The sequence below is a fragment of the Mesoplodon densirostris genome, chromosome 13 (assembly GCF_025265405.1).
Source record: "Mesoplodon densirostris isolate mMesDen1 chromosome 13, mMesDen1 primary haplotype, whole genome shotgun sequence".
NCBI classification, from domain to species: domain Eukaryota; kingdom Metazoa; phylum Chordata; class Mammalia; order Artiodactyla; family Ziphiidae; genus Mesoplodon; species Mesoplodon densirostris.
This window is the reverse complement of record NC_082673.1, coordinates 54039645-54067032: the sequence shown is the minus strand read 5'-3', so window position 1 is coordinate 54067032 and position 27388 is coordinate 54039645. Positions and strand designations below refer to the sequence as shown.

Genomic DNA, 27388 nt, shown 5'->3' with positions numbered 1-27388 from the left:
ACAGGTTCCCGGGAGGGACAGTGTGGACAGTGACCTGTGCTGGTATACAGGCTTCTTGGTGGCCGCAACAGCCTTAGCGTCTCATGCCCGTCTCTGGGGTCTGCGCTGTTAGCCACGGCTCATGTGTGTCTCTGGAGCTCCTTTAAGCGGTGCCCTTAATCCCCTCTCTTCGCGCACCAGGAAACAAAGAGGCAAGAAAATGTCTCTTGCCTCTTCGGCAGCTCCAGACTTTTTCCCGGATTCCCTACCGGCCAGGCGTGGTGCACTAACCCCTTCAGGCTGTGTTCACGCCTCCAACCCCAGTCCTCTCCCTGCGATCTGACTGAAGCCCAAGCTTTAGCTTCCAGCCCCGCCCACCCCGGCGGGTGAGCAGACAAGCCTCTCGGGCTGGTGAGTGCTGTTTGGCTCTGATCCTCCATGCGGGAATCTCTCCGCTTTGCCCTCTGCAACCCTGTTGCTGCGCTCTCCTCCGTGGCTCCGAAGTTTCCCTCCACCCATCCCCCATCTCCGCCAGTGAAGGGGCTTCCTAGTGTGTGGAAACCTTTCCTCCTTCATGGCTCCCTCCCACTGGTGCAGGTCCCGTCCCTATCCTTTTGTCTCTGCTTTCTCTTTTTTCTTTTCCCCACCCAGGTATGTGGGGCGTTTCTTGCCTTTTGGGAAGTCTGAGGTCTTCTGCCAGCGTTCAGTAGGTGTTCTGTAGGAGCTGTTCCACATGTAGATGTATTTCTGATATATTTTTTGGGGGAAGGTGATCTCCACGTCTTACTCTTCCACCATCTTGAAGGTCTCCAATAGATACTGTTGATTTTGTTTTAATAAAACTATTTCTACCAAGTCTGTTTCCCATTTTTAATTTTTGAGTTTTTCATGTGTAACAAATTTTACCACATACAGTTAGTTTCATTTTTTGTTGATTATATTTTCCAATAACATTTGATAAGAATTAGATAAAGGATTGCTAGCTGTTAAGTTTTCACTGGCACAATGGCCAAAGGCACAATCTTAGGAACTGAATGCAGGGCAAAGTCTAAAGTGGGGTCGATGTCTTGCCCTTGGCTCACCCTGCCTCTTACCAGCCTGACATGCTGTCCAAGCCCATTAAGCCTTTGCTTGCAATGAGGTGTGTAAGGAAGACCCCTTATTAGCTCTTTGACACAGGTACCTATTTCACCAATAGGGTGGGGTGGTGGGGAGCTGAGAAGGAAAGGTCTAAGAGACAAATGACTGCCTCATTATGACAAAATTCCAGAACAAAGCAAAAAATTGCATACTTCTTCGACAATAAATTTTGGCGGAAAATTATTGTTCCCACATTCTAAAGTTGCTAATCTGCATCTCTTTAATTAACCCAAAACTTTATGAGAACTTAACAGGCTAAGAAAGACTGTTTGTTCTAAGCTCTTTAAGGAAAAGTCTAAAGTTTGCAGAATTGGAGTCAAGTGAAGGACTGGACCTAGAGGTTATCATTTTGAGTGAAGTAAGTCATACAGAGAAAGACAAATATCATATGATATCACATATGTGGTATAGAAAAAATGATACAGATGAACTTATTTACAAAACAGAAATAGACTCATCAACAGAGAAAACAAACTTATGGTTACCAAAAGGGATAGTGGGGTGGGGTGGTGGGGTGATAAACTAGGAGTTTGCGTTTAACATATACACACTACACTATATAAAATAGGTAAACAACAAGAACCTGCTATATAACACAGGGAACTATATTCAACATCTTGTAATAACCCGTAATGGAAAGAATCTGAAAAAGAATATATATATATATATATATATATGTATATATGTATGTATATACATGCATAACTGAATAGTCTTTGCTGTATACCTGAAACTAATGCAGCACTATAAATTAACTATACTTTGATTTTAAAAAAAGGTTAAAAAAAAAGACTGACATAAGTGCAGAACACAGAGACTGTGAATTCTATGGAGAGAACAGGACCATATGGCCAGAAGACCATATGGTTTCCAGTCCCAGTGTGTCTTCTTTCTATCTTGGGGGATCTAGGGACATTTACTTGGCCTCCTGGAGTCTCAGTTTCCTCATCTACAAAATCTTGAACACCTCATGGGCTGGTTGTGAAGCATACAAAAGCTTACTGAGTGGTGGTCATGAGCTTGGGGAATGAATCCCTTTTCTTTTCACAAGAAAGCTTCCTGTCCTGTCCTGTCCTCTTCTCCCCCCTTCCATCCCATCCCTTTTCCTCCTCCTCCTACTTTTCCTCCTCCTTCACGTGGCCATAATTAATAGTCTTGGAGAGGGGCTGGCCACACCAGAAAGATCAACTCATGGTTTAGGGTGGGGACTTCGGGTGATATGGTATCAGTGGACCTAGAGATTGACTTTATCCATGTGGGCAATCAATCAATCAATCAACTATGCTTAGGTAATGAAGCCTCAATACAGTTCTGGACACAGAGGCTCAGCTGAGCTTCCAGGGGTGGCAACACTCAGTGAGTATTGTCACACAGCAATACTGGGACCTCCTGAGGACAATGGAAATGTCACAATTGGGACTCTCCTAGACTCTGCCTTATGCAGCTCTTCTTTTGGTTGATTTTAATGTATTCTTTCCCTGTAGTAAATGCAACTGTGGATATAATAGCTTTCATTGAGTTTGTGAGTCTTTTTTTTTTTATGGTGCCCATCTTAAATACAGTTTTATTTAAGACATTACATTTTCCACTTACAATACAGTGCTTGTAAAGTGCAATGTTATTTCCTTTCCCTGTGCACACATTCCATGTTCAAGTATCAAGAATGTCCAGTTTACTACAGCAGCTCAACTTTAAAACTGCCATGGAATTTACTACAAATTTGGGTCCTTCAATGTTGTGTGGAAAAATGCTAAACCTATGCTAGGCTGGCTTAATCAACTTCTTCAATGGTGGGCCCAGAGGAGGCACCACCAGATGGTGGAGCTCCACCACCAGGGAAGCCCCCGGGCATTCCTCCTGGCATTCCTCCTGGCATGCCTCCTGCACTCTGGTACAGCTTGGTAATGATGGGGTTGCAGACTTTTTCCAGCTCCTTCTGCTGATGTTCAGATTCTTCCTTCTCTGCAGTCTGGTTCTTATCAAGTCAATTGATTATTTCATTACACTTATCAAGCATCTTCTGTTTGGGCTTCCCTGGTGGCGCAGTGGTTGAGAGTCTGCCTGCCAATGCAGGGGACACGGGGTCGTGCCCCAGTCCAGGAAGATCCCACATGCCGCAGAGCGGCTAGGCCCGTAAGCCATGGCCGCTGAGCCTGCGCGTCCGGAGCCTGTGCTCCACAACAGGAGAGACCACAACAGCGAGAGGCCCACGTACTGCAAAAAAAAAAAAAAAAAAAAAAAAAAGAATCTTCTGTTTGTCCTCATCATTAATCTTGCTTTGAAGTTTCTCATCCTCAACAGTAGCTTTCATGTTGAAAGCATAGGATTCAAGAGAATTCTTCGAAGACACCTTATCCCGCTGCTTCTCATCTTCAGCTTTATACTTCTCTGCTTCCTGAACCATACGTTCAATGTCTTCTTTGCTCAAACAGCCCTTGTCATTAGTGATGGTAATCCTGTTCTCTTTTCCTGTGCTCTTATCCAGAGCAGAGACATTGAGGATGACATTGGCATCAATATCAAAAGTGACTTCAATCTGAGGAACACCACGGGGGGCAGGAGGTATGCCTGTGAATTCAAACTCACCAAGCAGGTTATCTTTGGTCATGGCATTCTCACCTTCCTAAACCTGAATGAGTACACTGGGCTGGTTGTCCGAGTAGGTTGTGAAGGTCTGCATCTTCTTGGTGGGAATGGTGGTGTTGCACTTGATGAGGACAGTCATGACTCCACCAGCAGTTTCAATTCCAAGGGAAAGAGGAGTGACCTCCAACAGCAGCAAGTCTTGAGCATTTTCAGATTTGTCTCTAGATAGAATGGCTGCCTGGAGAGCTGCACCATAAGCAACAGCCTCATGAGGGTTGATGCTCTTATTCAGTTCTTTCCCGTTGAAGAAGTCCTGTAGAAGTTTCTGAATCTTGGGGATGTGGGTTGAACCACCCACCAGGACAATATCATGGATCTGAGACTTGTCTAGCTTGGCATCCTGAAGGACTTTCTCCACAGGGTCCAGTGTGCCACAGAACAGGTCAGCATTCAGTTCCTCAAATCGAGCACGGGTAATTGAGGTATAGAAGTTGATTCCTTCATAGAGGGAATCAATCTCAATACTGGCCTGGGTGCTGGAAGAGAGAGTGTGCTTAGCACGCTCACAAGCAGTACGAAGGCGATGGACAGCCCTCTTGTTCTCACTGATGTCCTTCTCGTGCTTGCGCTTGAATTCTGTAATAAAATGGTTGACCATCCAGTTGTCAAAGTCTTCTCCACCTAAGTGGGTATCTCCAGCTGTAGATTTGACCTCAGAAATTCCCTTCTCAATAGTGAGGATTGACACATCAAAAGTGCCACCACCTAAATCAAAGATCAGCACATTTCTTTCTGCTCCAACCTTTTTATCTAAGCCATAGGCAATATGCAGCAGCAGTTGTCTCATTGATGATTCGAAGTACATGGAGCCCAGCAATAGTTCCAGCATCTTTGGTGGCCTGAGGCTGAGAATCATTAAAGTAAGTGGGTACTGTGACAACAGCATTGGTAGCAGTCTTCCCGAGGTAAGCTTGTGCTATTTCCTTCATCTTTGTCAAAACCATGGATGACACCTCCTCTGGATAAAAACTTTTTGTCTCTCCCTTGTATTCTTCTTGAACCTTAGCCCTGCCTGCATCATTCACCACCACGAAGGGCCAATGCTTCATATCAGACTGGACAACAGCATCATCAAGTCTTCGTCCAGTGAGGGGTTTGGCATCAAACACCATATTGGTGGGATTCATTGCAACTTGATTCTTTGCAGCATCACCGATCGATCATTCAGTGTCAGTAAATGCGACATAGCTACGTGTAGTTCAGTTCCCCTGATCACTGGCAATTATTTCCACCTTTCTGTGCTGGAAGACACCCACACAAGAATAGGTGGTGGGTTTCCTTGGTGAAGCAGTGGTTGAGAGTCCGCCTGCCGATGCAGGGAACACGGGTTCATGTCCTGGTCTGGGAAGATCCCACATGTCACGGAGCGGCTAGGCCCGTGAGCCATGGCCACTGAACCTGCGCATCTGGAGCCTGTGCTCTGCAACGGGAGAGGCCACAGCACTGAGAGGCCCGCGTACCACAAAAAGAAAAAAAAAAAAGAATAGGTGGTGCCAAGATCAATGCTAACTGCAGGTCCCTTAGACATGGTGGCTGGAGCGCAGGCCCGGGTCCACTGGAGGAGAAAACAGCAACCTATAGAGCTGCCATCATGTTCAATGAGCTGTGAGTCTTTCTAATGAATTATGGAATCTGAGGATGGTTTTGGGAAACCCTCAAACTTAGTTGTTTTCAGAAATGAGGATGATCTTCTCTCTAACTTTGTAGTTGGACCTTAACTCCTTGCCTTTGGAGTCAAAAGCCTTATTTAGCATTGGCAGTTGGGAGGAGTGTGCCCTTACCTTACAGTTTAGCTAACTCCAGGTACCATCCCCTCTATTTATTACTTCTTCTTCAAAATTCTGAAAAAACCTTATACCATCTTTGTCATCTTTGGTGATTTTTGGAATGGAAGAAAGAAAAGAAATATTTGTCAGGTACTTATTTGTTTTGAGCTGTGGGTGAAATGCCATTGAAATGGTGCAGTTTAACTTCCTTCAGGGAGATGTAAAGAAAAGTTTGCCCTTGTTACTTGTATGGTTAATTCACTCCACAAATGCTTGTGTCCAGGCATTGTTCTAAATGCTTTATGTATATTAACTCATTTGATATAATGACCGTTGAGGCAGACTTTATTATTATTATTAATTCCATCATCACACAAGTGAGCAAACTGGAGCCACGGCAATGAAATAACCTGCATAAGCTCTCACAGCCAACAAATGATTGAGCCAGGCAGAAACTCAGGCTCCAGAACTGTAGCCCCTTTGTTATTGAGGCTGTGGATTAAAAATCTTGAGTCTTAGATTAAAAGATGCCAAGTCTAGTGGGGAAGACAGACTCATAGCAAGCAATAATATTATCATACAAGTTCTACAATAGTGTGCAGAAGTGGGAGGAACAAATCTGAGTTGCTTCAACTGGAAAATTGAGATAGATTTTACTTAGCCCTCTTCCTTGTGCTTCAGAACCAGTCCACCTCCACATCTGTCAATTCTACCCTCTACCTCACCCCAAACTATCTGGAAGCAATTCTTTGTTGCAAATATCTTTTCCCAGACTGTAACTTGTCCTTTAACTTTGTCTGCGCTGTCTTTTGTTAGACAGAAGTCTGAAAATTTAATTTAAAATATTTTTATATCACCCTACTACAAGTAATAAAGACATTATATTTTCTTCCAAAAATTAAAAAAAAAGATTGCTCTTCACATTTAGGTGTTAGGTACACCATTTGTTAGACCTTGAATTTACTTTTGTGCACTGCATGTGCTAAGAATACCGTTTTATATTTTTTACCCTTATTAATAAACATTGGCTCAGCTCCAATGATCTGCAATCCATGTATTTATGGTCTATTTCTGGCTTTTCTATTCTGGTCCCTTGGTGTGTCCATTTTCACAGCAAAAAACACACTTCATTCACAAACATAATTTTACAACAACAAATTTAACACAAAATTAATAAATAAATGTAATTTTATAATAATATAGATATAATAAAAATATCATAAATATAACTTTATGTTAACACTTTATATTGGATAGAACAAATGTTCCTATCTTGCTCTTAAAAATTATCTTGGTTATTCTGGTCCTTTTCCTTGAGAGAGGACAGCTAAAGAAATGTATCAACATATCAGGGACTCACACACATGCACACATACACAAATGTGTTGAATCTTGATCGATGTTCCATTGATTTTATAGATTAACTATTTGGGAGATTTATATTTTTACAATATTGGATCTTCCTATCTTTGAACATGGTATTCCACTTATTTCAGGCTTGCTTAAAGTTTTCCAGTAGTTTTCTAATTTTCTCCATATAGTTTGTGTACAACACTTTTTCGACTTTTTTGTGTGTAGGTAACTTATTGTTTTCTTAAAGTTACCTCTGTACACCGTATCTTTTTTGACTAATGTTTACTGACAGTTAGCTATTGGTATAAAGAAATGCAATTGATTTTTATATGTCATTCTATATCTAGCTCCCTTACTCATCTCTCTTATTAAATCTGATAACTTACTTATCAATTGCTTTGAGTTTTAAATATAAATATGTTTTCTGTGAATTATGGTTATCTTATTTTTATTTTTCTAATCCCTATGCTTCTTATTCTTTTTAGTTTCTTATTGCTTTGGTTAAGACCTCCAGTGCGAAATCAAAGAGAAGCAGAGGTAAAGGGTGCCATGATTTCCTCCTGCTGGTGTTACACCTTGTACAATCCCCTCTCCTTGAGTGTAGGTGGGACCTGGCACTTGCTTCTAGACCACAGAATATGGCAAAGGTAATGGGATGCCACTCCCATGATTAAGTAAAACAAAAAAAGTAAAAAATTAACTAAATTAACTTAATTAATTATTTTAGTTAATTGATATAGTAGTTAATTTTAGTTAATTAAAAAGTTCTTGTGGAAAATTTAAAATTATTATTTTAAAATTTTTATTTATTTATTTTTTTGCGGTATGCGGACCTCTCACTGTTGTGGCCTCTCCCATTGTGGTGCCTGATGCACAGGCTCAGCAGCCATAGCTCACGGGCCCAGCCGCTCTGTGGCATGTGGGATCTTCCCGGACCGGGGCACGAACCCGTGTCCCCTGCATCGGCAGGCGGACTCTCAACCACTGCACCACCAGGGAAGCCCTGTGGCTATCCATTTTTATAGAATAACTGCTCCTCAATGCCTAATTTCATGGTTTCCTCTGCTGTAAATAACCACAAAGGAGAAGAATCTAAAGCAAATACAGTAAGGCTGCTTGTTTTGACCAAATTGACAATTAATTAATTCCACCTGCCAGAAGTTGCAGTCAACATCTGCAGCAAGAGCAGCATCTTCTGGATGAACAGAAGAAATGAAAAAAATGGGGAAAGGGTCTGAGATCTTGGAGCATAGGCTTCATGGCTGTGTATCCAGGGACTGATATTTATTTCCAGGTGTATGCAAGAAACTCTCAGACAGTAAGAGCTAAACAGCACTCGTGTATGGGAGGGTAGGAGGAAAGCTTTAATTACATCTATCTTCAAATGCAAGATGGAGATGGAAATCTCAGCACCTGGTATATTTCAGAAAGCGTGGGACGAATGGCCACTTCCATTCTGTTCGTGTGTATGCCTTTCAAGAGAACCACGTTTCCAGCAGGAGTTCCTGTGAACATGAAAGAATCCACAGGAGAGGATTCCTTTCCCGTAGCATGTGTGCATGTGAGTGACATTGAACTTGAATTGAGAATGAAGGCTGAAAAGGCAAGACAACAAGATCGAAGAGGAGCTATGCCAAAGCTGGATATGGCTGACTGTTTATGACAGTGAGAGCACCACTCCCCCTCCTCACTGCCTTCATTAGCTTCTACTAATTGTAGATGCATCTCCTGGGAGAAATTTCTCTTTTTTATTTATTAATTCCAATTGATTGAGAGACTGAACACATACACACATGCACACACACAGCATCTCCTCTCATTACAGAGAAGCTCATTCTCATGGACTCCACCTTTGGGGCAGGGACGGTGATGCCTCAGCTTCCTGGTGAACCTTACTCATGCTGTGTGGTGGCCTTGCGCTCTGTCCCTGTGGAGCAGCTGCTGCATAGCAGTGCATAATTCTTGGGGCCGTGACTTGTTTTTCTTTCATTTATTTTACTTCCTATATTCTTCCTTAAATGAAGAAAAAAATCTTGGCATATGGCCTATCTTAAAAAAAAACTGTTCTGGTTTCCATTTCTAAGAGAATTTTGGCAGTAAAAGTCACAGTGCTGGATATTTTACTGAATGTATCAATCAAACACTGTGCATATGGAAACAGTCCTATCTAGATAAACCCTCAGAGCAATCACTGTTCACAAGAAGCCATTTTGAAAAAAGGATTTTCTAACCCCAAGTGTAGCAAAAAATAAAACTATAAGGAGTGGGAAAGAGGAATGTTTCAATGACTGAGAGGAATGATACACTTTTCTAGTTCATAAAAATAAAGACGGTCACTCGGTGGCAGTCAGGTTTGATAAATCTTATTTTTAAAATCAGGAATCCACTGTTTGCAAATCCAGACACCAAATTCAAACCATTTTAATTTAAAAAAAGGGCATTTATTTTAAACATTCTTGGTTCTCTCAGGGAATTTAAGGAAGACTCCAGCTATAGAAATGGCCGGGATGCAGATGGGACCCCTTTACAACTGGAACAATCTCTCATGCTGCTCCCTGGCTTCCTCCATGTGGCAGAAACAGTGGTATGAGTTTCCCTCCTCATCACTGAGAAGAGACTAATCTAACTCCTTCAGTCCCAAGTCCAAATGTGCAGTGTGGGACTTGCTGGCACAGTTTGATACAGGTGCTCACCTCAGAACAACCTGCTGTAGCAGGAGAGACGGGACACTAGATGGGCCTCATTGGGATCTGGTGCCCACCTCTGGGTCAGATGACTGTGGGCAGAAGGTGGGGGTCATATTGCACTTACATGGAAGTTCCCTTGATAGCCCTGTGGATCCAAGAAAGACTGAGCTGAAAATACCATAGGTGTTGTGTACACAGCTCAACACTATTTGGAGAACTGCCTTTTCGTGCTTGTTTTCCTTACAACTTTGCTGATTATAGGAAAATAATGTTTCCTCAACTTAGTGTGGAATGGAACCCACATTTGTGTTTGTGCCTGGGGGATATTTTTGGCCCTAAGAGGTTAGGCTCACACTCTCCCCAGAGTGAGCTCTGATGGCATTAAATATAGGCCTTAGTAAGAACCAGATACAAATGGATGTTAGCCAACATCATGGCTTGAAGAGTATTGTGTTTCTTCTAACTAAATGTTCTTGGGCAGCAGCTGGGCTGAGGAAATGCTCGAATCAGAGATCAGCATCTTAGAGCATGCTGATTTTCATTGAACTGTGAGCTGGGATTCATTGCCACACACCTCTTCCTGTCACTTGTGAGTTACTGCTCTCTGCTGTTTCCATCTTCATAAAGTGTGGCCAACATGGCACATTCTCAACACACTCCATTCCCCCTATGACTCTATGCAAACAAGGATGGGCACATTGGTATAAACATTTGAAAGCTTCTCATCCCTTGAAGATTATCAGGATGACTGGTTAATAATTCCCAATTTGCTTTATTATAGGAACATTCATTAGAATCATCGAAAGCAATGCAATATTCCAATAATGTCAGCAGGAATACTGGTCAAGGTCTTCTATTCTGTAGGAAGAATTTGCATTAACCTAATCACATATAGAATTCTTAAAGATACAGCAAGGTTGGGAAGAAATACATTGGGAATTCCCAACTACTTCTACTGCCTTCATTCACAGGCAATGCAATCACACTTCTGAGGAAGAAGTGGACAATCAGAGGCACGTGAATCAACACAGGAAAAAGTCAACAAATACCTTGTGAAAATATTATGTAATATAAGAAATGGTAAATGGTTCATTAAAGATAAAAAGAAAAATCTGTGTAAGATAAAAACAGTTAGCTAAAGGGATCCAAAGTACATTTTTGAAAGCATCTGTTTTGTGTTCTCAATAAAATTCTCAAAAACGTGTCCTCTATCAAACAAAAGAGGAAAGAAAAGATGATGAGACAATAGACTAAGATGAAAAGAGAGCTGCTTAGGTTGTAGGAAGAGATTTAAAAGGCTCAATGAGATAAAGGTAGTAAAGAAATTTAGATGCTTCATACATTTTTAACTTGATATCATAAATTTAAGCAGTTGCAAAGGATCTACTTTATACTGCACTAAGAACATTGGTATTTCAAAGCAAAAATATGCCATCATTATTTAAATTGTGTCCAATGTACTCTAAATGGCTTAATTATTTCTATAATGACCGTTATCTGCTTTAAAAAAAATAGTTGAACATGCTCATCTTTAACAGGTGAAAATTTAAAGTATTTCCTCCCATTTTCATTTCACTTTTCCTTTTTCTATAGGGTTTATATTAATATAACATAATTTACACATGGATTTTTAAAATCAAACTTCATATTTTCAACACCAGGAATATGAATATATATTTAAATGTAAACATTAAAAATTTTTCTATAACCACAGGCTCTGAAAGTTACACAAATTTTTTTCTAGTTTGAGCTGTCATTAAATTCTTGGTTTCCAACTGATCAAAATAATATAAATGTATCACACATTTTAACAGTATCATATATGAAGTATCACATATGAAGTATGATTTTATGGGAATGCAGTTCTTAAAGAGATGGTTAAGGCTATTTACCTTTTTGTCAATCAGTTCATATGGTCATGGATGACTGTTACTTATTGTTAGAATGATAAATGACTCAGCATCCATTCCATCTTTACTTATATAGATGAAAATGAGAACTCTTGTTTGCATAAATAGGAATAGAAGAATTTTTATTATAGCAATGTCATGTATGCTTTCAATCCCTGCTGTCTTATACACTAAAAGTCACATAGCTACCAACCATCAAAACTTATTTGAATTATCTAGGATCTGATAAATCCATAACATCTTCTCATAATTTTGTTGAAGGCAAAGAATCAGAAACCATATGACATGCAACACTATGTGCTACCCAGTAATTCGAGTGCTTTCCTTTACCAACATCTACACCAGTATCTCAAACTGTCCCTTTGTCACCCTGGAGGTTTTTAAACCCTAGGCCAATGAGCCTGTTTCAGTTACTATTGCTGCGTAACTTCCCTCAAACTCAGAGACATAAAACAACCACTTTGTTGTGTTTACAAATTCTGTGGGTAAGGAATTTGGTCAGTGTGTAGTAAGGTCTTATTTCTCCTCCATGATGTCTGGGTCTTCAGATGAGAAGAATCAAAGGTTTGGATGACTTTAAGGCTTGGGACTGGAATTATCTGGAAGTTCCTTGACTTCTATGTTCAGTGCTGGGATGGATGACTAAAGGCTGAGCTCCATAGAAACCGTCCATCAGAGGGCTCATATGTAGCCTCTCCATGTGGCTTGGGCTACAACATCATGGTCAGAGCAGTGAGAATTCTTATAGGACTAAGGGCCAGGGCAAGTATTCCAGCAAAAAAAAACAGAAGCTGCATTGTCTTTTATGACCTAGCCCTGAAAGTCATCCCTTCTGTTGTACTCTATTGGGCAAATAGAGTCATAATCTAGCCCAGATCTAAGAGGAGGAGATAAAGACTCCACCTCTCTATGAAAGGAGTGTTGATGAACTTGTAGCCATTTTAAAAAACTGCCACGACACCTTATTAAGATTTGGATGAGTGAGAGATTTGTTTCTTTCCTAAAGTGGGAGAAAGGCAATTATGAAAAGGAAGAAGAACCTCATGATGTCTTGACAATATGTCTTTTCCTAGGTAGATCAGTTTTAGGAAAATTTACATGTATAAGCTGAGCATCTGGAAATTGGTTCTGTTAAAGCTATTCATCCCTCATATATATTGAAAAGTCTTTCCATACAACCAGGGTTATATGCACTACTGCAGTTTTGACACAGTTGATTTGGGTGTATTCTAGTATGATTTTTAAATTATGCAAACATCTCACCATGAAATAAACAACAACAACAACACAAAATTGCTTTAAAATAAAAGGAAAGAAGAAAGAAGCCCGTTATTGAATTTCTGTTTTGCAATACTAAATCGCTAGAGGGCACGGGATTTCCCTGGTTGCCCAGTGGTTAAGACTCCATACTCCCAATGCAGGGGACACGGGTTTGATCCCTGGTCAGGGAACTAAGATCCCGCATGCCACATGGCATGGCCAAACAAAACAAAACTAGGAGACGGTGCAACAATGAATACAGGACTTAAAAGGAAATGTTTGAGTTTCAAGCATTCTGTACTCAACAATTTGTCACATAAGAAAGAAATTCCAAGGTAAGAAAGAGCTCAGAAAATAAATCATGTATGTATCTTCCAGAAATAAACACTCACAAACACTAATAGAAGATGTGTTTGAGCTTATCAAGTGAGTATAAGAATAAAATCTCAAGAATGGAGATATCAGGAATGATAGCTTTGGTGGTGGCTGCATAGCTTTTGAATCTTCATGAATCCCCACATAGAAATAGATAGAAAAGCAAAATTCATGGAAATAATTTACAGAAAAACTAGGTGACAAGATATCTCCAAAAACCAAATATAAGTTAGTGGTAATAAACCATCATAGCCACAGATTGTATGTTATCTACATCTATGCTAGAGAGCAGAGGGACCTGTGAGTGGGAGAATGCATAGCGCAAGTCATTCACAGGGAGGCTAAGTCAGTTGATTTGAGAAAGTAGATAAATTGGGAAGGCTTTTTCCACCATGGTAATGGAGGAGTGGAAGAGGCTCACTGTAAGTCTAAAGTGGGTGAAGCAGGGTATCTCATGTAACCTCAAAACAGACCCACTAGGACTCCTTTTAGTCTAGGTCTCCACACCAAGGAGAAACTGTAGGGAGGAGAAATGTAGAGGCAATAGAGCCCAGGAGTGTTTAAAAAATGAGCCACCATATTTAAAAATACTATACAAAAACAATAGAAGAGGTTGTTTCGTGCAGCTAGAAGAGCCCTCTGAACCAAGCTTCCTTCTAAAAGTTCAGAAAAACTAAATTCACATGAAAATAAGCAACAGAAAAGTACTGAGGCCAAATTCCATGCAAAGTTATTATAGGAAAAAAAGAGATTAAAAAGTAGAATAACATCCCACAGACAAAGAAAGCATGCCAGAGAGCCATGTTCAAAAAACAGATAAAACTGTAATGGGTTCTTTCAAAACAAACTAAAAGGATTAAGAAAGTGATACTGGAATGAAAGAATAACATTAATAATAATTAGAAAACCTAAGAAATGAGATGACAGATTCACTAAAGAATTAAAAACATAGGAAAAACATTTTAGAAATGACTAAACTAGAAGGAAAATAAGAATGAATAAACACAACAAATGTCTAAGGTGAAATAAAACATGAAAAGGAGGAACCATCAAAATGAAGAGGAGGAAAGAGACAATAAAAAGGTTGAGAGAAAATGACAAATATTGAAGATTGGAAAAGAAGATCCAAAATGCTGATAATAGGTGTCTCTGATGAAGGGAAGGAAAGGAATAGAAAAATAATGAGGGCTATAATTCAAGGATATTTTGCTGAAATAAAATAATATTTTAAATAACATTTTGCAAGAGTACATTGTATACTTAAGAGGAACGACCAATACCAAGACACATTCTAGTAGAATTATTGAACATTTCAGACAAAAAAAAATGTTCTTTCAGTATCTAGGCAAAAATAGCAAGTAACTTACACGGGAAATGAAACTAGATTATCTTTGGACTTTTTTACACTAACGCTTGTGTCAGAAAAAAATGAAGTAACATATTTAAGATAGTCAAAGAAAGAAAATATGAGCCAAGAATTTTATGTCCAAGAAAATTGGCTTTCAAATATAAAGGATACAGAAACTGTTATCAATGTTCAAGAACTCAGGAAATATTGTTCCCATGAGATTTTACTAAGGAATCTACCAGAAAACAAGTGTCAGACAAGAAATATGTCTAGTGAAACCTTGACATAAAGACTTGTGGTAAATATTAAACATCTATTTACTTGAAGAAATAAGACTAAATGAGGTTTAAAAGGAAGAAATTTTAATATGCAATAGCTAAATGAGATGAAAATACAGATATAATCCAATCATTTAAAAAGTGGAGGAGAAAGAGGAGAACACATGCAAACAAAATTTTTAACTGTTTTCAGGAATTATAATTGGTGGTAGTAATATTAAGTTGTTATTCTAAGACTGTTGTAAGTGAAGAGTGGATAAAGCAAATGAGTGTGTGATATTTTAATTCTATCATTACTTGTGTCTTTGAGAACTAGGATTCTCAGAGTGGAGTAAAGGAGATACAGATATCTTATAGAAGAGGTTAAACAAAAGTCTTGTAGTTTTAAATTTGAATTAGAAATACCAGTATGATCTTAAAAAGTATTTTAATATATGTAAAATATATACATATAATTAGATATAAAATTATTTTATATATCATGCTAAACAGCATGAAAACTGTCAAAGATTAATAGAATGTTAAAAAAAAGCAAACTTTCATAGCTTATTAGAAGAGAATCCTACTAGTCAAAATTAGAACATTTTGAGTTTTTTTAAACCACTTTATTGAGATATAATTAGCATATAAAATTAAGTTTTATTAAAGACAAAATTTTTTAATAGATCAAAACCCATTTAATATTTTTAAATCCATGGAATATTTTTTGACAAACCAATTGGTCCCCTGCTGAGGATGACAGGGAACAAATTCATTAATTTGAAAACTGGGTGAATAAAAGAAAAGAATCAAGAGTTTATCCTCTATGAACTGTTTCTTCTGTATGAACTGTATTACAGAGTAATCAAATGGTGGATGAGGGGAAACACCTTCTTATAAAATTACTTCAGCTAATAAATGAAAACAAAATGTTAGAATTTAATGTTATCATACTTCAGCCTATAATGCTGATCATCAATGGCTATTATCATAAGAAGAGAGAAATCAGACATTACATGCCTCCGATTGTCTTACTAATGGGATTGAATTTGTCTCTGGATCTCTGCTCACATGCAAGAGACACAAAGGACTGAAAACATGTTGAACTGCTCCATGAGTATGTGATCAGCAGAAACAGGCTATGGGAAACTCTATAGTTTAAACTCTTTGGTTCTTCAACATGTTAATTGTAAGGAAAATAAAGAATGAAGGGGGAAAATGAAGTTTAAAAAGACTTAAAAGACAGATGGTGGACAAGACCAAAAGATGCACACTTGGGTGAGAAAATCCTAAAGGCATACAAGAAAGTGATTATAAGAAAACTCTGGGGCTTCCCTGATGGCACAGTGGTTGAGAGTACGCCTGCCGACGCAGGGGACACGAGTTCATGCCCCGGCCTGGGAAGATCCCACATGCTGCGGAGCAGCTAGGCCTGTGAGCCATGGCCACTGAGCCTGTGCTCCACAATGGGAGAGGACATAACAGTGAGAGGACCGCATACCGCAAAAAAGAAAAAAAAAAGAAAAAAAAGAAAAAAGAAAACTCTGGATGGAGTTATTTTTTGGAGGGGAGGTAAGGGACTTTGACTAGAATGGGACATGTGGAGAGTTTTCTGGGGTATTAGACAAGGTACTGTTTCAATATATGAGTGGTTTTTTTAAACATCTTTATAGGAGTATAATTGCTTTACAATTATTTACAATTGCAGGACAGGAATAAAGATGAAGACGTAGAGAATAGACTTGAGGACATGAGGAGGGAGGGGAAGCTGAGATGAAGTGAGAGAGTAGCATTGACATGTATACAATACCAAATGTAAAATAGATGGATAGAGGGAAGCAGCTGCATAACATAGGGAGATCAGCTTAGTGCTTTGTGACGACCTAGGGGGGTGGGATAGGGAGGGTGGGAGGGAGACGTAAGAGGGAGGGGATATGGGGATATATGTATACATATAGCTGACTCACTTTATTATACAGCAGAAGCAATCTTTGAGTCTTAAACATTGATACCTAGAGATACATAGGCTACTGGAATTTTGTACCTCTTCCTCTCCCTTACCTATTTCTTCCCTTCCCCTCGCTCCATCCCCTCTGGCAATCACCTGTGCATTCTCTGTATCTATAACTCTCTTTCTGTTTTGTTATGTTTGTTCATTTGTTTTGTTTCTTTAGATGACACATATAAGTGAAATCATTTGGTATTTGTCTTTGTCTCTCTGACTTATTTCACTTAGTATAGTACCCTCTAGTTCTATCCATTGCTGCAAATGGCATTATTTCATTCTTTTTCATGGCAAAGTAATATTTCATTGTATTACAGTATGTACATCTTCTTTATCCATTCATCTATTGATGGCCACTTAGGTTGCTTCCATATCTTGGCTACTGTAAATAATGCTGCAATAAACACAGGATGTGTATATCTTTTCTTCAGATAAATACCTAGAAGTGGAATTGCTGGATCATATGATAGTTTTATTTTTAATTTTTTGAGGAATGTCCATAATATATCCCAATTTGGCTGTACCAATTTACAGTCCTGCCAAGTGCATGAGGGTTCCCTTTTCTCTACATCTTTGCCAACACTTGTTATTTATTGTCTTTTTGATAATAGCCATTCCAACAGGTGTGAGGTGATAACTCACTGTGGTTTTGATTTGCATTTCCCTGATGAGTAGTGATATTGAGCATCTTTTCATGTGCCTGTTGGCCATCTGAATGTCTTCTTTGGAAAGATATCTATTCAAATCCTCTACCCATTTTTTAATGAGGTTGGGATTTTTTTTTTTTTTTTTTTTTTTTTTTTTTTTTGCATTATGCGGGCCTCTCACTGCTGCGGCCTCTCCCACTGCAGAGCACAGGCTCCGGATGTGCAGGCTCAGAGGCCATGGCTCACGGGCCCAGCTGCTCTGCAGCATGTGGGATCCTCCTGGACCGGGGCACGAACCCGCATCCCCTGCATCGGCAGGCGGACCCCCAACCACTGTGCCACCAGGGAAGCCCAAGGTTGGGATTTTTTGATGTTGAGTTTTATGAGTTCTTTGTATTTTTTGGGTATTAATCCTTAATCAGATATATCGTTTGCAAATATCTTCTCCCATTCAGTAGTGACCTTTTAGTTTTGTTGATTTTCCTTCACTGTGCAAAGGCTTTTTAGTTTGATGTCATCCCACTTGTTTAGTTTTGCTTTTGTTCCCCTTGCCTGAGAAGACATATCCAAAAAAATATTAGTAAGACTGATATCAAAGAGCTTACTGCCTATGTTTTCTTCCAGAAGTTTTATGGTTTCAGGTTTTACACTTAAGTCTTTAATCCATTTTGGATTTAATTTGTGCATGGTGTGAGAGAGTAGTCCAGTTTGATTCTTTCACATATAGCTGTCCAGTTTTTCCAATACCATTTACTGAACAGGCTTTCATTTCCTCATTGTATATCCTTGCCTACTTTATTGTAGATTAATTGCACATATCCATGTGTGTTAATTTCTGGGCTCTCTATTCTGCTCCATTGATCTAGGTGTCTGTTTTTGTGCCAGTACCATAAAGTACAGTGTGGGGAATATAGTCAATAACTATGTAATATCTTTGTGTGATGACATATTGTAACTAAAGTTATCATGGTGTTTTTTTTTCTTTCTAATTTTTTTTATTGGAGTGTAGTTGCTTTACAATATTGTGTTAATTTCTGCTGTACAGCAAAGTGAATCAGTCACATGTATACATATATCCACTCTTCCTTGGATTTCCTTCCCATTTGGTCACCACAGAGCACTGAGTAGAGTTCTCTGTGCTACACAGTCTGTTCCCCTTAGTTATCTATTTTATACATAGAAGTGTATATATGTCAATCCCAATCTCCCAATCCATCTTACTCCCCCTCCCTGCCTTGGTATCCATATGTTTGTTCTCTATGTCTGTGTCTCTATTTCTGCTTTGCAAATAAGATCATCTATACCATTTTTCTAGATTCCATGTATATGTGTTAATATACGATATTCGTTTTTCTCTTTCTGACTTACTTTGCTCTGTATGACAATCTCTAGGTCCATCCACATCTCTGCAAATGACACAATTTCATTCTTTTTTATGACTGAGTAATATTCCATTGTATATATGTACCATATCTTCTTTGTCCATTCCTCTCTTGATGGACATTTAGGTTGCTTCCATGTCCTGGCTATTGTAAATAATGCTGCTATGAACATTGGGGTGGATGTATCTTTCTGAATTATGGTTTTCTCCAGATATGTGCCCAGGAGTGGGATTATTGGGTCATATGGTAGTTCTATTTTTAGTTTTTTAAGGAACCACTCTTCTGTTCTCCATAGTGTCTGTATCAATTTACATTCCTACCAATAGTGTAAGAGAATTCCCTTTTCTCCACACCCTCTCCAGAATTTATTGTTTGTAGATTTTTTTTATGATGGCCATTCTGACCTGTGTGAGGTGATACGTCATTGTAGTTTTGATTTTCATTTCTCTAGTAATTAGTGATGTTGAACATCTTTTCATGTGTCTCTTGGCCATCTGCATGTCTTCTATGGAGAAATGTCTATTTAGGTCTTCTGCCCACTTTTTGATGGGGTTTTTGTTTGTTATTGAGCTGCCTGAGCTGTTTGTACATTTTGGAGATTAATCCCTTGTCCATTGCTTCATTTGCAAATATTTTCTTCCATTCTGAGGGCTGCCTTTTCATCTTGTTTATGGTTTCCTTTGTTGTGCAAAAGCTTTTAAGCTTCATTAAGTCTCATTTGTTTATTTATGTTTTTATTTTCATTACTCTAGGATATGGGCCAAGAAAGATCTTGATGTGATTTATGTCAAAGAGTGCTCTGCCTATGTTTTTCTCTAATAGCTTTATAGTGTCTGGTCTTACATTTAGGTCATTAATTCATTTTGAGTTTATTTTTGTGTATGGTGTTAGGGAGTGTACTAACTTCATTCTTTTACATGTAGCTATCCAGTTTTCCCAGCACCACTTATTGAAGAGACTGTCTTTTCCCCATTGTATATTCTTGCATCCTTTGTCAAAGATTAGGTGACCATAGTTGTATGAGTTTATCTCTGGGCTTTCTATCCTGCTCCATTGATCTATATTTCTGTTTTTATGCCAGTACCATACTCTTTTAATTACTGTAGCTTTGTAGTGTCATCTAAAGTCAGGGTGCCTGATTCCTCCAGCTCCATTTTTCTTTCTCAAGGTTGCTTTGGCTCTTCGGCGTCTTTTGTGTTTCAATACAAATTGTGAAATTTTTTGTTCTAATTCTGTGGAAAATGTCATAGGTAATTTCAGAGGGATTGCATTGAATCTGTAGATTGCTTTGGGTAATATAATCATTTTTACAATATTGATTCTTCCAATCCAAGAACATGGTATATCTCTCCATATGTTTGTGTCATCTTTGACTTCTTTCATCAGTGTCTTATAATTTTCTGAGTACAGGTCTTTTGCCTCTTTATGTAGGCTTATTCCTAGGTATTTTATTCTTTTTTTTCAGTGGTAAATGGGATTGTTTCCTTAATCTCTCTTTCTGATCATTTTTTTTGTTCATGTATAGGAATGCAAGAGATTACTGTGCATTAATTATGTATTCTGCAACTTTACTGAATTCATTGATTAGCTCTAGTAGTTTTCTGGCAGCATCTTTAGGAGTTTCTATGTATAGTATCATGTCATCTGCAAACAGTGATAATATTACTTCTTCTTTTCCAATTTGGATTGCTTTTATTTCTTTTTCTTCTCTGATTGCTGTGGCTAGGGCTTCTAAAACTATGTTGAACAATAGTGGCAAGAGTGGACATCCTTGTCTTGCTCCTGATCTTAGAGGAAATGCTTTCAGTTTTTCACCATTGAGAATGATAGTTGCTGTGGGTTTGTCGTATATGGCCTTTATTATGTTGAGGTAGGTTCCCTCTATGCCCACTTTCTGGAGAGTTTTTATCATAAGTTGATGTTGAATTTTGTCAAAAGCTTTTTCTGAATCTACTGAGGTGATCATATGGTTTTTAGTCTTCAGTTTGTTAATGTGGTATATCACACTGATTGATTTGCATATATTAAAGAACTCTTGCATCCCTGGGATAAATTCCACTTGATCAGGGTGCATGATCCTATTAATGTGTTGTTGGATTTTATTTGCTAGTATTCTGTTGAGGATTTTTGCATCTATGTTCATCAGCTATATTGGTAATTTTCTTTTTTTGTGATATCTTTGCCTGGTTTGGTATCAGGGTGATGGTGGCCTTGTGGAATGAGGTTGGGAGTGCTCCTCCCTCTGCAATTTTGTGGAAGAGTTTGAGAAGGGTATGTGTTAACTCTTCTCTAAATATTTGATAGAATTTGCCTGTGAAGTCATCTGGTCCTGGACATTAATTTGTTGGAAGATTTTAAATCACAGTTTCAATTTCATTACTTGTGATTTGTCTGTTCATATTTTCTATTTCTTCCTGATTCAGTCTTGGAAGTTTGTGCCTTTCTAAGAATTTGTCCATTTCTTCCAGGTTGTCCATTTTATTGATATATAGTTGCTTGTGGTGATCATTTTGAAAGGTATAGAAATATCTGTAACAGGAACTAACATAGTGTTGTAGGTTAATTATACTTCAAATACAAGCAGACAAACAAACTCATAGAAAAAGAGATCAGATTTATGGGTGCCAGAGGAGAGGGTTGGGGAGAGAGCAAGTAAGATGAAAGTAGTCAAAACGTACAAACTTCCATTTATAAGATAAATAAGTACTGGGGATGTAATATACAACACGATAAATACAATTAACACTGCTCTATATTATATATGAAAGTTAAGAGAGTAATCCTGGGTTCACAAAACAAAAAAATTTGTTGTCTATTTCTTTAATTTTGTAACTATATGAGATGATAGATGTTCACAAAACCTATTGTGATAATCATTAAATGATGTATGTAGGTCAAATCATTATGCTGTACCCCTAGATAGGTAGAGAGATAGAGATAGATTGATTTATTTTAAAGAATTGGCTCATGTTCTTGTGGAAGCTTGGTGGTCTAGTCTGGGTAAGCTTGAAGACTGGAGTCCCAGGGAAGAGCCCGTGTTGCAGTACTAGCCTGGAGGCCATCTGCTGGCCTAATTCCTTCTTGCTCAGGGAAGGTCAGTTTTGTTCTATTAAGGCCTTCAGGTGATTGGATGCAGTGCACCTGCATTATGAAGGGTAATCTGCTTCACCTCTATTGATTTAAATGTTACTCTCATTCAAAAAACACTGTCACAGAAATATCTGGAATACTGTTTGACCAAATATCTGGACACTGTGGTCCAGTTAAGTTGACACATAAAATTAACCATTACATACAACTAAAAACAAAATGATAAAGAGCTGTTAAACATAACTGAAGGGGAAAAATTTATCAGGCAATTATAAATGAAAATTAATTGATTTGACATTATCTATTTTAGACAAATTAAAATTAACTTCAAAAACATCAGATGGAACACAAGTCATTTTATGTTGTTGATAGTCTGTAATTAAACAAGATAGATATTACAGTCATGAAGAGGTTTTCAACTTAACAATATTGAAATATAACCAAAAAACACATGTAAAAATAAATCATACAACACAAATTTATATATATATATATATATATTATTAGAAATCACAGAAACAATAATAGTGAATGAGTTTAATACACACTAGTAGAAGTTGATGGATTAAGTAAACTAAAAATAAGAATAATTTTAAATATCTAATTAATAAAACAATCTTATTAATGGACTAATAATATTCTTATTAATATTATTAAAAGTTATCCATTTAAATTTGTGTTCTGCCATCAAAAAATACACCTATGGGCCATTTACAAAAAATGATCTCATTTCAGACCATAATGAAAATTCCAATATATACCAAATATAAATCCCAATATATACTAAATAAAAATAACTTGTGTGGACTATATTCATTATCTACAAGGTAACAAAACTGGAAACTAATGGCATAAGTTTTAAACAACAAAAACAGAGGAAATTCTATACATTTGGGGGGAAAACCATTCTCCTAAAAGTCACTCTTTATCAAATAATTTGGATATTAACAGTAATGTGAACAGTTTATAGCAAAAGTTAAAGGATTCAGCAAAAACTGTATTCATACCCCCCAGTCACATACTTATATTTTTCCTCATTCAAATAAATATTATTCAGGAGTCTTTTGGGTGAAAGCAAATCCAACTTGAACTAGCTGGAAATATGAGAAATATTTATTGATTCACAAATGGGAAGAATGAACCTTGCTGGGAGAAACCAGTTTTCCCAGGACTCTCCCTGTCCTTGTACTGTCTCTGTTTCCATCTGTGTGTCAGCTTCATTCTCTCCTACTGCACACTGAATTTCTTCATGGAGTGGCAGATGTTGCATCAAGTTTTCACCTTTCCCGTCATAGAGGAAAAGGCTCCCTCCAAGTCACTTCCTATTCTACCCCAATCTCCCCTTAAACATTTCTTTCAGCTCCAGTTTGAATAATCCTGAACAGATCTCTGACCTAGCTTGAGCCAGATTCCTGCCTTTTGGCCAATCTCAACCACTAGAGAAGTAGGTTCATTCTAGCTCCTATTCAGAACACTTCTAGAGAGGGGTAGGGGAAGATAAGCTCTCCCAAAGAAGGTGGATGCTTTTTCTGAAAGAAGATAGAGCAGCCTGGCGAACAGAAGTACCATACCCACTATAAAGAAGAGTGAAGGGCTTCCCTGCTGGCACAGTAGTTGAGAGTCCGCCTGCCGATGCAGGGGACGCTGGTTCGTGCCCCAGTCTGGGAAGATCCCACATGCCACGGAGCGGCTCGGTCCGTGAGCCATGGCCGCTGAGCCTGCGTGTCTGGAGCCTGTGCTCCGCAACAGGAGAGGCCACAACAGTGAAAGGCACGTGTACCACAAAAAAAAAAAAAAAAAAAAAAAAAAAGAGGAAGAGTGAAAAAATGTTCAGCTCAAGAATTTAGTAAAAGAAAAATAATTTTTAAAAGCAAAGGAAGGAAAAAGAAAAAATTAAAAAAAGGTACAAAGGAAGTATGGGTCAAAGCATAAGAAAGCAGAAGGATAAAAATAATATGCAGGCAATTAGTGAGCAAAAAGAAAAGAGACATTACAATATTAATATTAAAATAGATATTAAAACAATATTAAATTATTATATTATATATTAAATTATTATAATATACTGATGTTTAAAGTTATATTAAATTAATATTATATTTATATAATATTAAAATAGAATTTAAGGCAAAAATATATCACCAGGGATGAAGTTATTATTTAATAATAAAAGGAATAATTTACTAGTAATATATTAAACTCAGAATCTGTATGCATCTAAATATTTAGCCTCAATAAGAAAAATAATTATAAGGAGAAATTAATCCAAAATTATAAAAGGAGATTTTAATATACTTCTCTTAAAAAATAATAAATAAAAATTTAGTAAGGATATAGAAAATTTGAAAAATATTATCATGTCACTGCCAAAGAACACATATAGAAAGCTGAGGTACATATATTATTTCAAAATGCATGTAAATGTGACCTGCATGTGACTGGAGAGGAGTGGGGCTTAGCTTTTGCGGGTTGGGGGTAAGTGCGGGGAGGGTACTGGGGTAGAGAGTCTTGGTGAAACAGGGGCTACTTTGGAGAGGGACTTACAACAAAATAAATATCATTGATTTCAAACCAAGTGAATATGAAGTTCTGTCTACATGAATGAAGACCAATGTTTTAAAATTTGAAGGCATACATTTAAGATAACAGCCTAAGGACTTCCCTGGTGGTCCAGTGGTTAAGAATCTGCCTTCCAATGAGGGGGATGTGGGTTCGATCCCTTGTCGGGGAACTAAGATCCCACGTGTTGCAGGGCAACTAAGCACATGTGCTCTGGAGCAACTACTGGGCTCATGCGCCACAACTAGAGAGAAGCCTGCACACCACAATGGAGGTTCCACATGTCACAACTAAGAACCAACACAGCCAAATAAATAAATATTTTAAAAAGTGCCATTAAAAATAGTTTATAAAAATTTTATCTACTTCTAGACCACAAAGTTAATCTAATTAACTATTAAATAATTAATTTAATAAACAAAGAATGAAATAATGCCATTTGCAGCAACATGGATGGACCTAGAGATTGTCATACTGAGTGAAGTAAGTCAGACAGACAAAGACAAATATCGTATGATATCACTTATATATGGAATCTCAAAAGATGGTACAAATGAACTTATACAAAACAGAAATAGACTCACAGATGTAGAAAACATATTTATGGTTACCAAGGGGGAAGGGCGATAAATTGGGAGATTGGGATTGACACATACACACTACTATATATAAAATAGGTAGCTAATAAGAAGCTACTGTATAGCACAGGGAACTCTACTCGATATTCTGTAATGACCTATATGGGAAAAGAATCTAAAAAAGAGTAGATATATGTATAACTGATTCACTTTGCTGTACAGCAGAAACTAACACAAGTAAATCAATTATACTCCAATAGAACTTAATTGAAAAAAATAGATGGGTATCCTACAGTATACCTGACGAGGACTCCTCAAAACTCTCAAGGTCATCAAAAACAAGGAAAGCCTGAGAAGCTGTCACAACCAAGAGGAGTGTAAGGAGACATGATGACTAAATGTAATTTTGTATCCTGGATGAGATCCTGGAACAGAGAAAGGACATTAGGTGAAAAAACTAAGACAACCTGAATAAACTATGGACTTTAGTTAATAATAATGTATCAATAGTAATGTATCAATGAACGGTCAATATTGCTCATTAATTGTAACAAATGTGCCAAACTAATGCAAAGTTTAATAATAGGGGAAACTATATAGGTGTGTTGGGTGTGGGTAATATGACAACTCTTCGTACTACCTGCTCAATTTATCTGTAAATATAAAATTTGCTAAAAAATAAAGTGATTAAAAAATTAAAATGTCAAGAATAAGCAGGAAGAAGAAAAAGGAGAGCGGACTCACCATGCCAATAGACCAAATTAAGGAACTAGGAACAGCCACATTCTGGGAACCTTGACAGAGATGACATTAAAAGCATTGTGGACGAGGGAGTATTACGTCATAAATGGTGCTAGGAAATTTCATCTCTAAATGGGAAAAAATTGCAACCTAACCACACAGCATACACAGAAATAAATTCTACATTCGCTAAATGTGAGAAGTAAAGTTTATAACTTTCAGAAGAAAATGTAGGAGAGTATCTTTATGAGGTTGAAGTAGGGTAAGATTTTGTGAATGTGACACAACAGGCACAAACCATAAAAGAAAATATTTGAAACATTAAAAATCATACATTAAATATACATTAAACATTCTATAAAACAAAAGAAACAATAAACAAAGTTGAAACAGATGCCACGAGCTTGAAGACATTTGTAATGCATTTTAAGGAAAAAACTGATATACAGATAGTAAAGAAACTGTATAGATAAATTGGACAAAAACTTTTACGTGTGCACAGACATACACAAATATAGAAAACATTGTTTGTAGTAGCAAAATTATGTAAACAACCTAAATGTCAAACAGTAGGAAAATGGATATATAAAACTTATTATATTCATATAGTAAAATATTTATTGTACAGCAGTTAAAAAGGATGAACTAAGACTATATATGTAACACATATACATCTTGAAAGAATAAACTTGAGTGAAAAATAACAATAAAAACAACATATTTAATATTGTACCACTAATGTAAATACACACATAACATTATTGTCATTAAGTAGAAAACATGGACAAGAAGGACAATAATAATTTCTATAATTGTGCTTATAATTAGGTAAAGCTACAATAAAAGTTCAGCTCTATCTGTAATGCTCTATCTCCTTTAAAAAGAGATCTGGATCAAGTACGGCAAAAATAATAACATTTAAGAAATCCAGGTGGTGGTTAAATGAGTTTTTGATGTATCATCCTTTGTAATTTTCTGTATTTATAAACATCTCATAGTAAATATATCTTTGAAGAAATCTGCTTAAGTATTCTCAACAGAAGGGAATGTTTCAGCTATTAAGATGGGGCCACACAAACTAGTTTTCATTAACGTTTGCTGACCTTAGGAACTACAGCCTTTGAGTTTGAGGGAAAGAAGATCACAATTTGAACAGTTTACTTCCTGAGCAACGTGGTTGTTGTCATCCCCACCTGGGGAATGGAAGGCTTACAGTGTTCAGGAACCACATGTGACTCAACCTCTCTTAGTCTTAAAGAAGGATGTCCTATAGAGTGGGAATTCTGCTCTCTGTAGAACCAGTGGTCACAAAAAACTTTAGGTTTGCATTTATTAAGAGGGCACCTGGTTTTCCAGGAGGATACCTCTAATTAATAAATCACTAGTCCAACAACAAATAACTACTGGACATCTACTTTGGTTCTGGAGACATACGATCAAACAGGGCATGTGAGGCAGATGTATAAGGAAATACTACTTCTCTAGTGCAGTGAAGTTTTTATTATTTTAACAGCTGTTACCCAAATTTCTCTCAGAGAGTGAACTGCATTTGACAAATTACTTTAAGTTCCTTTAGATAGAAGATAGCCTAAAAGTGAAAAACAAACAAACAAAAGCTCTTCTGCATAAGAAACTGTGAATTCCTCCTTTAAAAACGTGATGGGT

At 37.5% G+C, this 27388-nt stretch overlaps 1 pseudogene; it reads right to left on the bottom strand.

The window, feature by feature from the left end:
- Window positions 1–2887: 2887 nt before the first annotated feature.
- On the bottom strand, window positions 2888–5293 carry LOC132501087 (heat shock cognate 71 kDa protein-like; annotated as a pseudogene).
- Between the last annotated feature and the right edge of the window lie 22095 nt (window positions 5294–27388).